We start from the raw sequence: 12834 nt of genomic DNA, 5'->3' as shown, positions 1-12834 counted from the left end.
ATTTGACCATTTTCAATTAATGTTTTGGACCCTACCATGCGCCTAAATAATAATAAAAACGCTACTTTTGACCCTTTAATCAATTAAAAAAAATTCTTTATCTCTCTCTCTTTCTGTTCTCTCTATTATTCCTCTCTCTTCTGTTTCTCTCTCTAATTTTGTTTCTCTCTATGCAATACCATCTAATTTACTAGAGGAGCTGAAAGTAAGTAACTATGAAGTATAGGAAGATATTTTTGATGTAGGAGGAAGACATCGTCATAAAAGGATCAGTAAATGAAGAAATCATATTTCCACGACTCCAGTCCATTATCCCGGAGTCTTTGCAAAGCAACTACCTCTCCAATTCCACTTCTTCTTTACAAAAATCTCTCGTTCTTCTTCCTTTTTATCTCTTCTTCAGTTCAATTCTATACACCAAACCCACTCTTATGATTTCCATTAACAAATTATTCTCTTCTTCTACCAACTATGGGTGGAAATGGAAAGCACAGATGTAAAATTTCCTTCCATAATTGCTCTAACTCTAATCCTAAACCAACTCGTCCTCCCAAGGAATTTCTCTATCCAATTTCTGGATCTTTAAGGCCTGACCCTATTGTTGTCTCCTCTGGATAGACTTTTGAGTGTGTTTCTCCTCAAGTATGTTGTGACTTGGGTTTTACTCTCCCACTCGAAGATGACGATTCCGTTCCTAAGGTGCTATGCTTGATTTCGCTCTCAGGCTTGCGTCCTCTTTTCTGTGGTGTAGGTTGCAAGATCTCATTCTCCTTGCATTATTCAATTTCTTTTATATCCATATGTAATTACCTGCAGTTGAAGTGTTATAGATTAGAGAATTTCATTCGATTTGCAGTTGGACAGCAAGATTTCAAAGAAATATATCACACATTGCAAAGTAATAGAACATCAAACCCATTTCAATGGAAGATTTCAATTATTGTGAAAATACCAGATTAGAAAGAAATAGAGAGAAAAAGAGAAAGAAAGAGATGGAAACAAATTTGTGGAGAGAGAGACATGGAGAGAAACATATTCAAAGGAGATAGAGGGTCTTCTCGAACAAATAGTCAATCTCTTACAAATGGTCATTCAATTTGAAGTGACTTATTAATGCATGTTAAAATTATTAAATTGTTTGGTCATCCATACTTAGGGCTTGATTGGATGGGAGGTTTGGGAGGGTTAGTAAGGGGTTTGTGGAAACCCTTGTTTGGAGGAAATAAATTTAGAAGGGTAAGGGATTTGAAGGGTTTGGAAGGGTTTGATTTCTGTACTTTTCTTTCAATTTTCAAACCCACCGATTTGGAGAGTTTAGAAGGGTTAAAATTTTTATTTCCATTATTGCCCTTATTAAAATTACCTAATACCAATCCAGTCTTTATTATGTTCTTTATTTGCATCTTCCGCTCACTTCCTCCTCCCCTCTTTCCCGATTTCTCTTCCTCATCGGCGAAACTCCATCACCGGCCGAACTCCGTCAAAGTTGATTTATGTCAGTTTTCTTCTATTTTTTATGCTTTCTCTCTTCCTCAATGGCTGCTCACTTCCTCTGTAACCCCCTCACTTGGATCACATGATATCTCACACAATATCAGTTATAGACATGCTTTCAATTCTCAATCATATAAACTTCAATCTCATATAAACTTTACATATTATACATAAGAGAAAGCATTTACAATTTACAATACACGTTTAAGTCATTATCCTGCATAGAGGATTTACAAAATAAAAGTACATCACAAGACTCCAAAATGCCTAGATGAGAATGGACTGACACTGCTGGTGCGACCTTAAGCAAGAAGAACTCCACCTAACCTGTAAAATCTGTTGGCAAGGGGTGAGCTGCCTACTCAATAAACATATTACGCATATATGTATATACAAAAGTAATGTAAAGAGCACAAATCAAAATATATCATAAGTACCAAGTTAGAATTTATTCATTTGTTTCACTTATTATAGTAATACTTATTTTAGAAAGGCCTTGCTGTACTTAGACAATATATATAAAATGGTCCTTGGGCCCAATCTATATTCCGGCTCACTATATCTCAACACATGTGCTTCCGGCTCAAAATATTCGGATAGCACTCTCAACTTGGACCATTTCACATATCCATCTAAGCAAGCTCATATTCATTTATAATCCAACCATTATTCAGTTCCAGTATGTGCACAGGGCTCAACATGCCATATTTACTCATAACACTGCAACATACTCAATCATATCACTTTCTTATCAATCATAGCGTGTCACAAACACTCAAACATTATCCACATCATTCACATCAGATTCAATCACATCTCACACTCAACAAGTCACAAGGCACAATACATTCATACACATATATAAGCAATATGCTTACCGTCGCACTTGGTTCGATCTATTCAACACGATCGGGTGTGCGTTCAATTGCACCTTGTCCTCCTAATGTCACATAACATTTATAACATTAGCCTTAACATACACTTAATGAAAATATAAACTAATGAATGCTATATGAGTTACAAGACACTAACTCCACAAAGTTCATGCAATCTAATCCTTTTGTCTTAGATCATCACATGACCTACTTGCACACATTCTGCCATACCTTTCTCTATATGAATCCAAATGCCCTGTTTCTTGAACCTACTGAAACTAGACATATATTGGTATAACATATCCAAAATTCACATTAATATCACTTCTACATAATATATGGCATGGAAAATGATTATGTCCTGTTTCCAGCCAAGAAACAGAGTACCCAGATTTTCATCTACCATAATTCACTCAACCTAGCTCACACTAAACACAATGGATTGTCAAATCCTTTTACAGACATATACTTCAAGTAGTTAGGAACACTTTTGTATAAAGAAACTTTCTCAAATTCGGACTCTAAGGTCCTCAAAATTCTACATCAACATGGCTGCCTCACATGACATTCAATTTCGAGGCAGTCATGTTCCATCTAGGTTTTCTTCATCTATATATGGAATTAAAGTCCCATATTTTATAGAGGATTTCATAACACATATAGGAACATAGTTTATTCTTTATGTATCTTCAAATTCGTACAATATCAATCTGAAAGCAGTACCCTAGATTTCTGTTTAGGGCACTTGATACATATCTTTCATTTGGACAGCCTATAACCACTTTAAACAACACCAAAACTCAACAAACTCAATCACAACTCATCCACAACAAATCCTATGATCATACCTAGGTATTTCAGAATCTCCAACTCATAGAAAACAAGCTAAAACAGCATACTAACCTTCAACTTGTGTCTATCACCTAGTATGCTTCCTAACTTGACTTGTTTGGCTTGAAAATGGAAGAAATTGGAAGAGTTTTGTTTGGAGAGGTTTAGGGTATGTCAAAGGAAGGTTTGCTGAAGCTCTCTTCGAAAATATGGCTGAAAATAATAAGGATGAAGTCTTGTACATCCTTTTAAAGATGAAGAGGTGTTGTTTGTCTTACCTTGGGTGACACCTCATGCTTTATTGAGGTGCTTGCTCACAAACATCATATTCAGCCCTCCTAAAGTGTAATTTAATCAATTTAGGACATATTCATTCATTCATTCATTCATTCATTTAAGTCCTAACTCAATTAACCAATCGTTACATCTTAACGATACACTAATCGTCTACTAATCGCCTACTAATCGCATTATGCATATGAAACTTCTACTGACAATGAGATGAATCTAAAATGTATGTATTCAATTATGAAAACATATATGAATGTGGTAAGACTTATATGTTAGGGTTTTAGGGATGTTACATCCTCAATGGTTGCTACGTACTTGGGGTTAGGTTAATTTCTGGTTATATTTTTTTAAATCTATTATCTGTTGGCTGTGTTTAGATTTGTTCTTTATGCTTGATTTGTTCTTTATTGCTATGTACTTGAGCGATTTTCTCTGTTTCTGCTGCCAAGATTGGAAAATTATTCATGCCTTCTCTTATTATTGTTGGAAGGCTTCAAACCAAAATCACTTATGACTTAACATGAAAACACAAGTTACAAAATTAATTTTTATTATCTCTATTATCAATTAATTTTAATTTAGCTATTCCTTTCCCAAAATTTACTATTAAATATACTCTAACCTTAATTATAAGCATTTGTATAAAATTTATTATTTATAGTGTTTTCTATCTACGGGGTTTCTGAGGAAGCTATACTCATAATTTTCATTTTCGAGATTCAGACACTGTTAGTTTTATACGCCTATTTTGATTTCTTTTTCTTCACCAATCACATTTCTACCCATTTTTGCGAATTGGGTTTCTTCTTTCCTTTCCTTGTATGCATTTGGTTTATAGAAGCCAGGTTCATCCATGTTCGATTTTTCTGGCTTCTTTCATTTTGGGTGAATGGAAAACAACTAAATTCTTGGATCTTTCCTTCTTTTAATTTGTTATATTTTTTTATTATTGGACTTGTTTGGTTGTTGAATTTTGCTTTTCCCTTTTCAAGGCTATTTCTTTTATTTGCAGAAATGTTATAAAGAAGGATGAGTTAGGGATTGAAATAGCACAAATTGCAGTTCCTCCAGCACTTGCTTTAGCAGCTGATCCTGTTGCTTCTCTAATTGACACAACATTCATAGGCCATATAGGTTAGTTCTTATAATCCTCCATGTTTGTCAAAGAATTCATGCGATTTAATACTTGATTAATTTAGTTTTGTCCTCTTAAATTTTGATGAACAAATACTTGATTTAATGCCATTTTTCAATATAAGTGATCTAATATAGTTTCAAAAATGATGTTCTTCATCTTTGATTGTTTTGTTTTGTGTATAAACTCTACTTTAGTCTATAATATATGAGTCTTAACTAGATGTAAAGTAATAGAGGATTATGCTGCTATTGCTTTTGAATTCCATTAATTTGCAATTACTAAATGTTCAATAGGTGGCTACTGCTGTTTCTTAAATGCTAATTGCTGTGTGAGTCTAACTATTTGATTTAAATTAATAAAGCTCAGAACTAATATGTATTGCCTCAAATGGATATGGTTGTGCATTAAATGTAATCTAGTAGCTGGTAGGAAGGTATTAGTCCAACATAACAAGTGAACTTGATGTATGCATTAAATGTAATCTTTCACAAATTATTTTTTAGCAGTAAGTTTACGTGTTAGGAATTATGATAAGTTGGTTAGTCTTTATGGACAAGATAGAGCATCCGGAGAGCATGTTGAATGTGCAGCAGATATTAGGCGAAAAAGAGTGAAAGATGCACATTCGACAACCACAATTGATGGGATTGACTTTATGGTTTCTCAAAATGAGATATCATTAGACAATACTATGGATAATATGAGTGATAATGTGAATGTAGGTGAACATGAAAATGTGGTTGAAGAATTCTTGACTCCTAGCGGGATAAGAGAGCAAGAATTATTTGAAAATCCAACTTCATCTAGATCAAAAAAAGGAAAAAAAACTGAAATTGATGAAATTACTTATATGACTAAATCAATGGACAATGTGGCTAAAGTTATAGCTAAATCGAGTGATGATTTGGTATGCATTTTCAAATCCAAAGAGCTTACGAATGATTTTGATATGTGGAAATATGTAGAGGAGATTGGAATAGACTCATGTCTATATTATGTTGCTTGTACGTATCTTTTGGACAATCCACAAAGGTTGGACTTCTTGAATTCAACACCTATAGCTCATCGAAAGAATTTGTTGATGTTGTGGACTGATCAAGGTTGGTTAAAAAGATTTCATTTTATTTTTATTTTTATTTTAATAATTCAAAATTCAATTTAACCTTTCTATTTTTATTTGTAGGTTCTTGATATGGGATCAAATCATATTTGACGTGCTTTTTGCCATGGATTATGTCATTTTGGATCAAGTTATTTTAAACTGTGTTATGAATTCAGTGTTTAAATTTTTCACAGACTTGTGTTATTACTTAAGTCATTAGAATGTTTATTGTTATAAAATACAGTTGTCCGTATTATTGACTTTTAATTCTGGATAATTTAGATTGGAAGAATTTTTTTAGATAATTTTGGTTGAAAGACATTTTTTATTTTTTGTTGTCAATTATTTATTCTTAAGTAGCAATTTTTATTTATATACTTATTTATTAATGTGTAAGAGTATTGACGGAAAATTCATGATAATATATGAAATTGGATAATTGATTTAGATATGTAATTAAAAGCAATTGTAAGTAATATGATTTAATTACATAGAAAGTACCTAATATACATAATTAATTGAGTGGGACATTTTAGTCATTTTATAATGTTTCATTCCCTTACAAACCCTTCATTCCAAACAAGGGAAATGTACAAACCTTTATAAACCCTTACCATCCAACCAAACAAGCGTAAGGTTAGTGCTTCCCTTCCCCTTCCCTTCCTTTATTTACCCTCCACAACCTCCCATCCAATCAAGGCCTTATGGTGTATTTTTTGGACAAAATATAATTTGGGTATCAAAGTGTGAACTAAGGTATAATTCGGGTACCTATGATGTAATTTACTCGTAATTAGGAATTACCTATCCTTCTTTAAAAAGGAAATTACCTAACCAACTCCTAATTTGATTAAGACTCTAATATATATGTATATTATAATTATTAAGTAATTAGGAATTATTTAGCCAAATAAAATATTAACTCATAATTTGATTAGGACTCTAATGTTAATTATACTAATGGAAGACCCGCACTTTGCGCGGAATGTTTGGTATTGTTTAAATGGTACCTAAAAAAACTAATGACAAATTTATAATATTTGCAAAACACATCATTTTGCATTAACGTAACTATTATATAACGCAAAATCAAAACCTGAAAATTTGGTGAACTTATATGCATTAGTTTTAGGCTTAATACACAAATAACCCCTTGAACTTGTTCAAATGTTGCAACTGCCCCCTCCAACTTTCAATTGTAACAACTTACCCCTCGAACTTGTCTAATTATAACAATTTACCCCTTAAACTTGTCCAATTGTAAAATATAACCCCAAATTGCTGACATGGACTGCAATTGAAGAAACACGTGAAATGCAAAATTTGCAACGTTCGTGGAGTGTGATAATCAGATCTTTGGCATGATACGAATCTGGCGAAACGTTTTTACGATTGCTTCAAGTACGGGGTAAAAAAATTCCCAATTTGGGGTTATGTTTTACAATTGAACAAGTTTAAGGGGTAAGTTGTTACAATTGAAAGTTGAGGGGGGCAGTTGCAATATTTGGACAAGTTTAGGGGGTTATTTGTGTATTAGGCCTTAGTTTTATAATGGTCCCATTATGGTGAGGAGAGCTCAGTACACATGATTGATAGCTTATATTATGCTTAAATATCTTTAGATATAGAGGAGTCTAAAATCCTAAATTTATTGGCTCAAGTTAAAAAAAAATACAAATATTATGGAACAATGAAGCCAATATTTACCATATTAAGAAAAGCCAATTTTCAAGCACAACCAAAATATTAAAACTATATGCTTCTATTCTACTGCCATTAAAATTTAAATTCACAACAACAATAAAAAAAAATGTATGAGAATTTTAGTTTGATAGAAAGCTAAATTCACTAAATAAAGGATAAATCAAATCAATCTACCATTCATTACTAACTCGATTGAATTGAAAACCTTAAATCCTAACAAATTGAATTCTCAAATAAAAGTTTGAAGAATGAATGAAATCAAGAAAACTAATATGTCTGCCTATCTTGACTACGACACAAGGATTGTTGTTACGAACATCATGAATGGTAAGTAGCACTCTTCATATACTATGTCTGGATAATCATTAGAAAATAAAGCAAAATAGATACTTCTTGAAGATTTTTGTAGAATCAACTAATGATTACAAATGATGCAACTTAAAGTAAACTTTTTAAGTATATTAGTGGGTTTAATATCAACACAAAAAATTTGAACTCCGATACTTTCAATCCCTTTTTCTACTAATATTTTGCCTCTGCTAAAATCTATATAGATATCATTTTCTAGAATTGTGAACTTCAGTGGGTAAGCATGACCATAGATATATGAAATAATTAATAGGGAACAACAGAGTAAATATTATTTAGTTTTTGTAAGTAAACAAATTGAGAAATCTTCGGGAAGACCAGAGGTCAGACGTTGTCTGAGGAGGCTAGATATCAATTGTTACACCCTATTTAATTAACCTTAACTATATTGGAGATTTGCAAATCCAAACATTCATGAAGAAGAGGTGTAGACATACGACAATAAAAATAGAAGCTTTGGTTTATATTTAGCTTAAATACCTAATTTGTACTGCCATAGTATTTTGTTGGCTCTAGTCATTCGTTTTTTCTGAATTTTAGATCTATAATACATAAATTTAATATGTAGATTATGAAAAAATAGACATCATCATAGTCCAGCTTCATATCAACCCACTTGTAACATATAGGCTATAGGCATCATTCATCCTCACACTTCCAAATAAGCTAACATGAGTTAGTTACCAATCAATAAGAAATTCCAATATGATTTCAGATAATAGAGAAAATAATTCAATAAAGAGGTAAATGTGTCTGCATATAAAAATGCAGGCCATGACGTATATTATATAGACACTAACTTTTATAATAGAAAATTTTCCATGTGTGTTGTATCTAAAGAAAACAAAAACAAATATAAAATTCTCAATCTTGACTATGGAACTCAATTAAACATACAAAAACAAAAATTAAATGGTGTAATGAACCAAAAAAGAAAAAGAAAATATTGAGAAAATTAAAGTCCAAAAAAGTTTCCATCGTCAAATCACATGAGGCATCAATTGCTTGAACCCAAATCAGAAAAAGAAAACTCAAAATCAATAATGAAATATTCAAGGTACGTATCAAAGCAAAGAAACCCAGTTGAAGTCCATAGTTGTAACTTCTCATTCAACGAATATTATACACTGTCGAACACAAAAAAAAACCTATCAACCAAAAACAAACTGCAAAATAGATTAGAAAACATGAAGAGGAAAAGAAGAAAATAAGAAACGTCAAAAGCAAAACTGCAGAATGATTAACAACTAACAACTTTTCTTCAAACTTGTAGAATAATTAATAACTCTTCTTCAAACTTGGAGGGAAAAAATATAAGTGTAGTGAGATACGATTAACAACTCTTTCATGCATTTATGTGTATATAATTGTAGAATATTAAAAGTCAAAAAATTGAAAATTTGCTTATTGTTAAGAGAATGTTGTTCTTCTTTTCTACTTTTTACATATTAATTACCTGAATAACCTCTATGCAACGGGACTCGTGTTTCTCTCTTCTTTTACTCTCATTTCATTATCTCCATTGCCATACCTATATCACATCAAGATATAAACAATGTGATCTAGTTACAGTTATAAATCCAATCTTAAACAAAATAATGATATAAACAATGTGAGATAGTTACATGTATAAATCCAATCTAAACAAAATAATAACATGACTGTACAAAATGTAATGTAGCAAACTATAAACATCATACTAATAAAATCAATACTAAATTTGAATCAAATAAACATACAAAGTAACCAACAATAGAATTCAACATCAACACAAAATCTAAAATTACTAATGCACACCATTGAGTTTACATAGAAGAAAATCACAAATTCCAATAATTGATTAAAATTAGCATTAGAGTGCCAACTGACTTCTCATCTTAATTGGATAATTGTTTTTTACTACTAGTCAAGCGGTATACTATGATGACAAATGGTTTCTTTCTTTTTTGTATATCTTGAAATAGAAACATCAGGTTCACATGGACTTTCATACTATGTAATATTTGGTCATTCACCGTCAGATCTAGAGTTATTAAAATCTTAAGGTGGGTATTTAAAACATTTTATAACTTAGATTTAATAAGTCTAAATCTAACGGTAAATTACCAAATTTATTTAGTCATTAAGGTTGATATAAATATTACTCATACTTATCTGCATTAGATTCTACTAATTTATTATGTTGTCTTTTCAGCCTGCCTTTGAGCCATAGAAAGACTGATCTGAGCCAAATCTCATAGGATTGGAATGAATTGGTAAATTTTATCACTTTGAAATCCTATTTTAAAAAGGATTTCTACAAATCTAGATATTAGTTTCTAAAAAGAGAAGGTAGAAAATTTATGTAAGTGCAAAAACAAATGAAACTGAAATAACAATAATAATAATAATTTAATGGAGTCCTACCAACACCTATGTTTCCTGCATTTGATGCAGTATTATTGCAAATTCCTGATATAAGAAATCCACTCAACAAATACTTTCATAATTTAATTGAGATAATATAGTGAAATTATATATAGTTTGTATATTTTTTTTTCATATAAAAATTGCTATGTATATGTTTATCCTTATCTGGGATACGTTGAGAATTGCCTATAGTTTGAGATTTGTTGAGAATTGGTACTTGTTAGCATTGCTAATGTTTAAACTCAATTTTTTAATTGGTACAAGTGCTACTATTTTGTTGCATAATGAGGGAGAAAAGGTTTGGTATTAAATACTACCATGGAGGAGATTTTAAGAACAACTGGTGAGATTTGTGAGTTATCAACTTATGAAGATCCAGACTTGGTCTCATTTACTTCATTAATGAGTGATGTCAAACATGAGCTGAAATATACTAAAAATGGAGGTATGTATGTCAAGACAAGAGACAAAAGAGGATTCAAACTCCTTATGAATGACAAAGATGTCATTGATTATATGGAGCAAATAGTTGATTCAGGGACTTTGGAATTTTTCATTGACAATGTGGTTGACCAAACTAGTACATTTGTGAAACAAACACAACCATTTGTCCTTGTTAGACCAAGAAAGCTTCCTACAGAAGGTAATTTGTGGTGTTTTTAATTTTTTATGAACTCTTGCTACAATATTTGATTACTTGAAATTTCATATGTAGAAATTCCATTGAGAAAAAGTCCAAGGTCAAAAGGTGAAAAATGCAAGTTTGTCACTCTAAAAAGTATTCAAGAAGAGAGTAGGGCATAAATTGCTACTAAAGAAAAAAAAAGAGTTACAAAGAAAACAAAAGCTCATGTAAGTTGAAGTTTCTCCAGATGATGAAGAGATAGGGGATTATGATGATATTGAAGAGAATACTCATGTCGGACAGGATGAGGACTTGGTTAATAAACAAAATTCTTTCTTAATTTTGAAAATATGTTATTGTTGATTATTTGACTAAGGTTGACTGTAATTAAATGTAGCCTTAGGATAAATAATCTCTTATACAAATCGGCGAGAATGAATATGAACAACTCCGAATGATAATGTTGCAAAGAACAAAGCAAATATTGTTGCATTCCAGATGGATTCAATTTCTTCCTCTATGAGGAATTCTCTAAATCAAAAGGATGAAAATCATAATGCAGCATTGAAGGTATAATGGCTTAAACATAATTCTTTACCTTATGTTTTATTTTGTAACCTTCTAACACAATCAAATAAAATTCAGCAAAGCAAAAAAGGTAAGAAAGAAAAAGGATACTAGCAACCTCAATGTAACTAGGAGGACAACATGTTCCCTAGCATTTGTCATTGATGATGCTACTAAGAAAACAACCACAGATGCTGCAGTAGAAGGGTGTGTTGAAAAAATAATGGCTACAGAGATAATAGTATGTTATTATAGTCTCAATTTTTTTTGTTCTTTGTTATACATGCTAAATCTAAGATTATAAGTTTTTTCTCCTTTTTTATTTAGATTTTGCTTTGTGTAGATAACTCACTGATAAATGGTTAATGTTTAATATGAAATGACATTAAATACAGTAAAGTCGATCATGTAGATTTTAGACTATATTGAAACATGCATGAACTATATAATGTTATTCACCATCTAGAAAAAGATGATACAAAAATCATTTATAACATTTGGTTGTAATACTTGTGATCCGATTATAACATTTGAGTAGGTTTTAGTTGATTACATAAATAATTTGAACTATATAATGTCATTCACCATCCAGAAAAAGATGATACAAATCATCTATAACATTTGGTTGTAATATTTGTGATCTCTGATTGTAACATTTCAGTAGATTTTAATTGGTACTTGTGATCTGATTGTAATATTTGTGTGATATGAGCAAGTTTTAATTGATAACATTTGGACTTGATACTGTTAATTCCATGCATATGATCTGATTGTAGTACTTTTAATCAAATGTTTATGTTTGAGAAATGTTTCTGATTCCTAATTAATTTGTTCAGGTTGTTCTTGTTACAATCGCCTTAAACTTTTGAACTTCTTCAATTGATATATTTGTTTTTTTAGGCAAAGATAGAACAAATGCAGTCATCAGGGGCGAAAATAGTTTTATGGTTGACCAAGTACTATCCAGTGATTCATCCCATTCATGGCTTCTTGGTAGGGGTGCCAAATATGTGTCGAAAAAGGACCGAAAACTAAAAGCTCTGTTGGTCCCTTGTTATGTGAGAATTAGTTCCAGAGGGGGCATGTTAATGGAATAATTTAGGATTTAAAATATTTAGCCAAGTATAAATGTTTCTCATAACACAATAGCACGGTTCAGAGTATAAATATTCAAGGTTTAGAGGCAACTTTAGTTGATCAGCAACTAAGATTGCTTTTGTCCTTAATTCGAGAGATAACGCCTCACGGGGCTTCCGAACTTAGCAAGTTTAAGACACAACTCTGACTAGTTAATGTTTTACACTTTCAAATTAAAATCAAGCAGTTATAAGGAGAAAGAGTTAGAAAATGATACTCAGCAGTTTTATCCTCGTCCGGCCTCCTGCCTACATCCAGTCCTCGGAATTCGTCTTTCGAGCTTTAATCTACT

This window comes from Euphorbia lathyris, chromosome 7 (assembly GCF_963576675.1).
Source record: "Euphorbia lathyris chromosome 7, ddEupLath1.1, whole genome shotgun sequence".
In the NCBI taxonomy this organism is placed as follows: domain Eukaryota; kingdom Viridiplantae; phylum Streptophyta; class Magnoliopsida; order Malpighiales; family Euphorbiaceae; genus Euphorbia; species Euphorbia lathyris.
The sequence above is the reverse complement of the archived record's forward strand: the minus strand, read 5'-3'. Positions refer to the sequence as shown.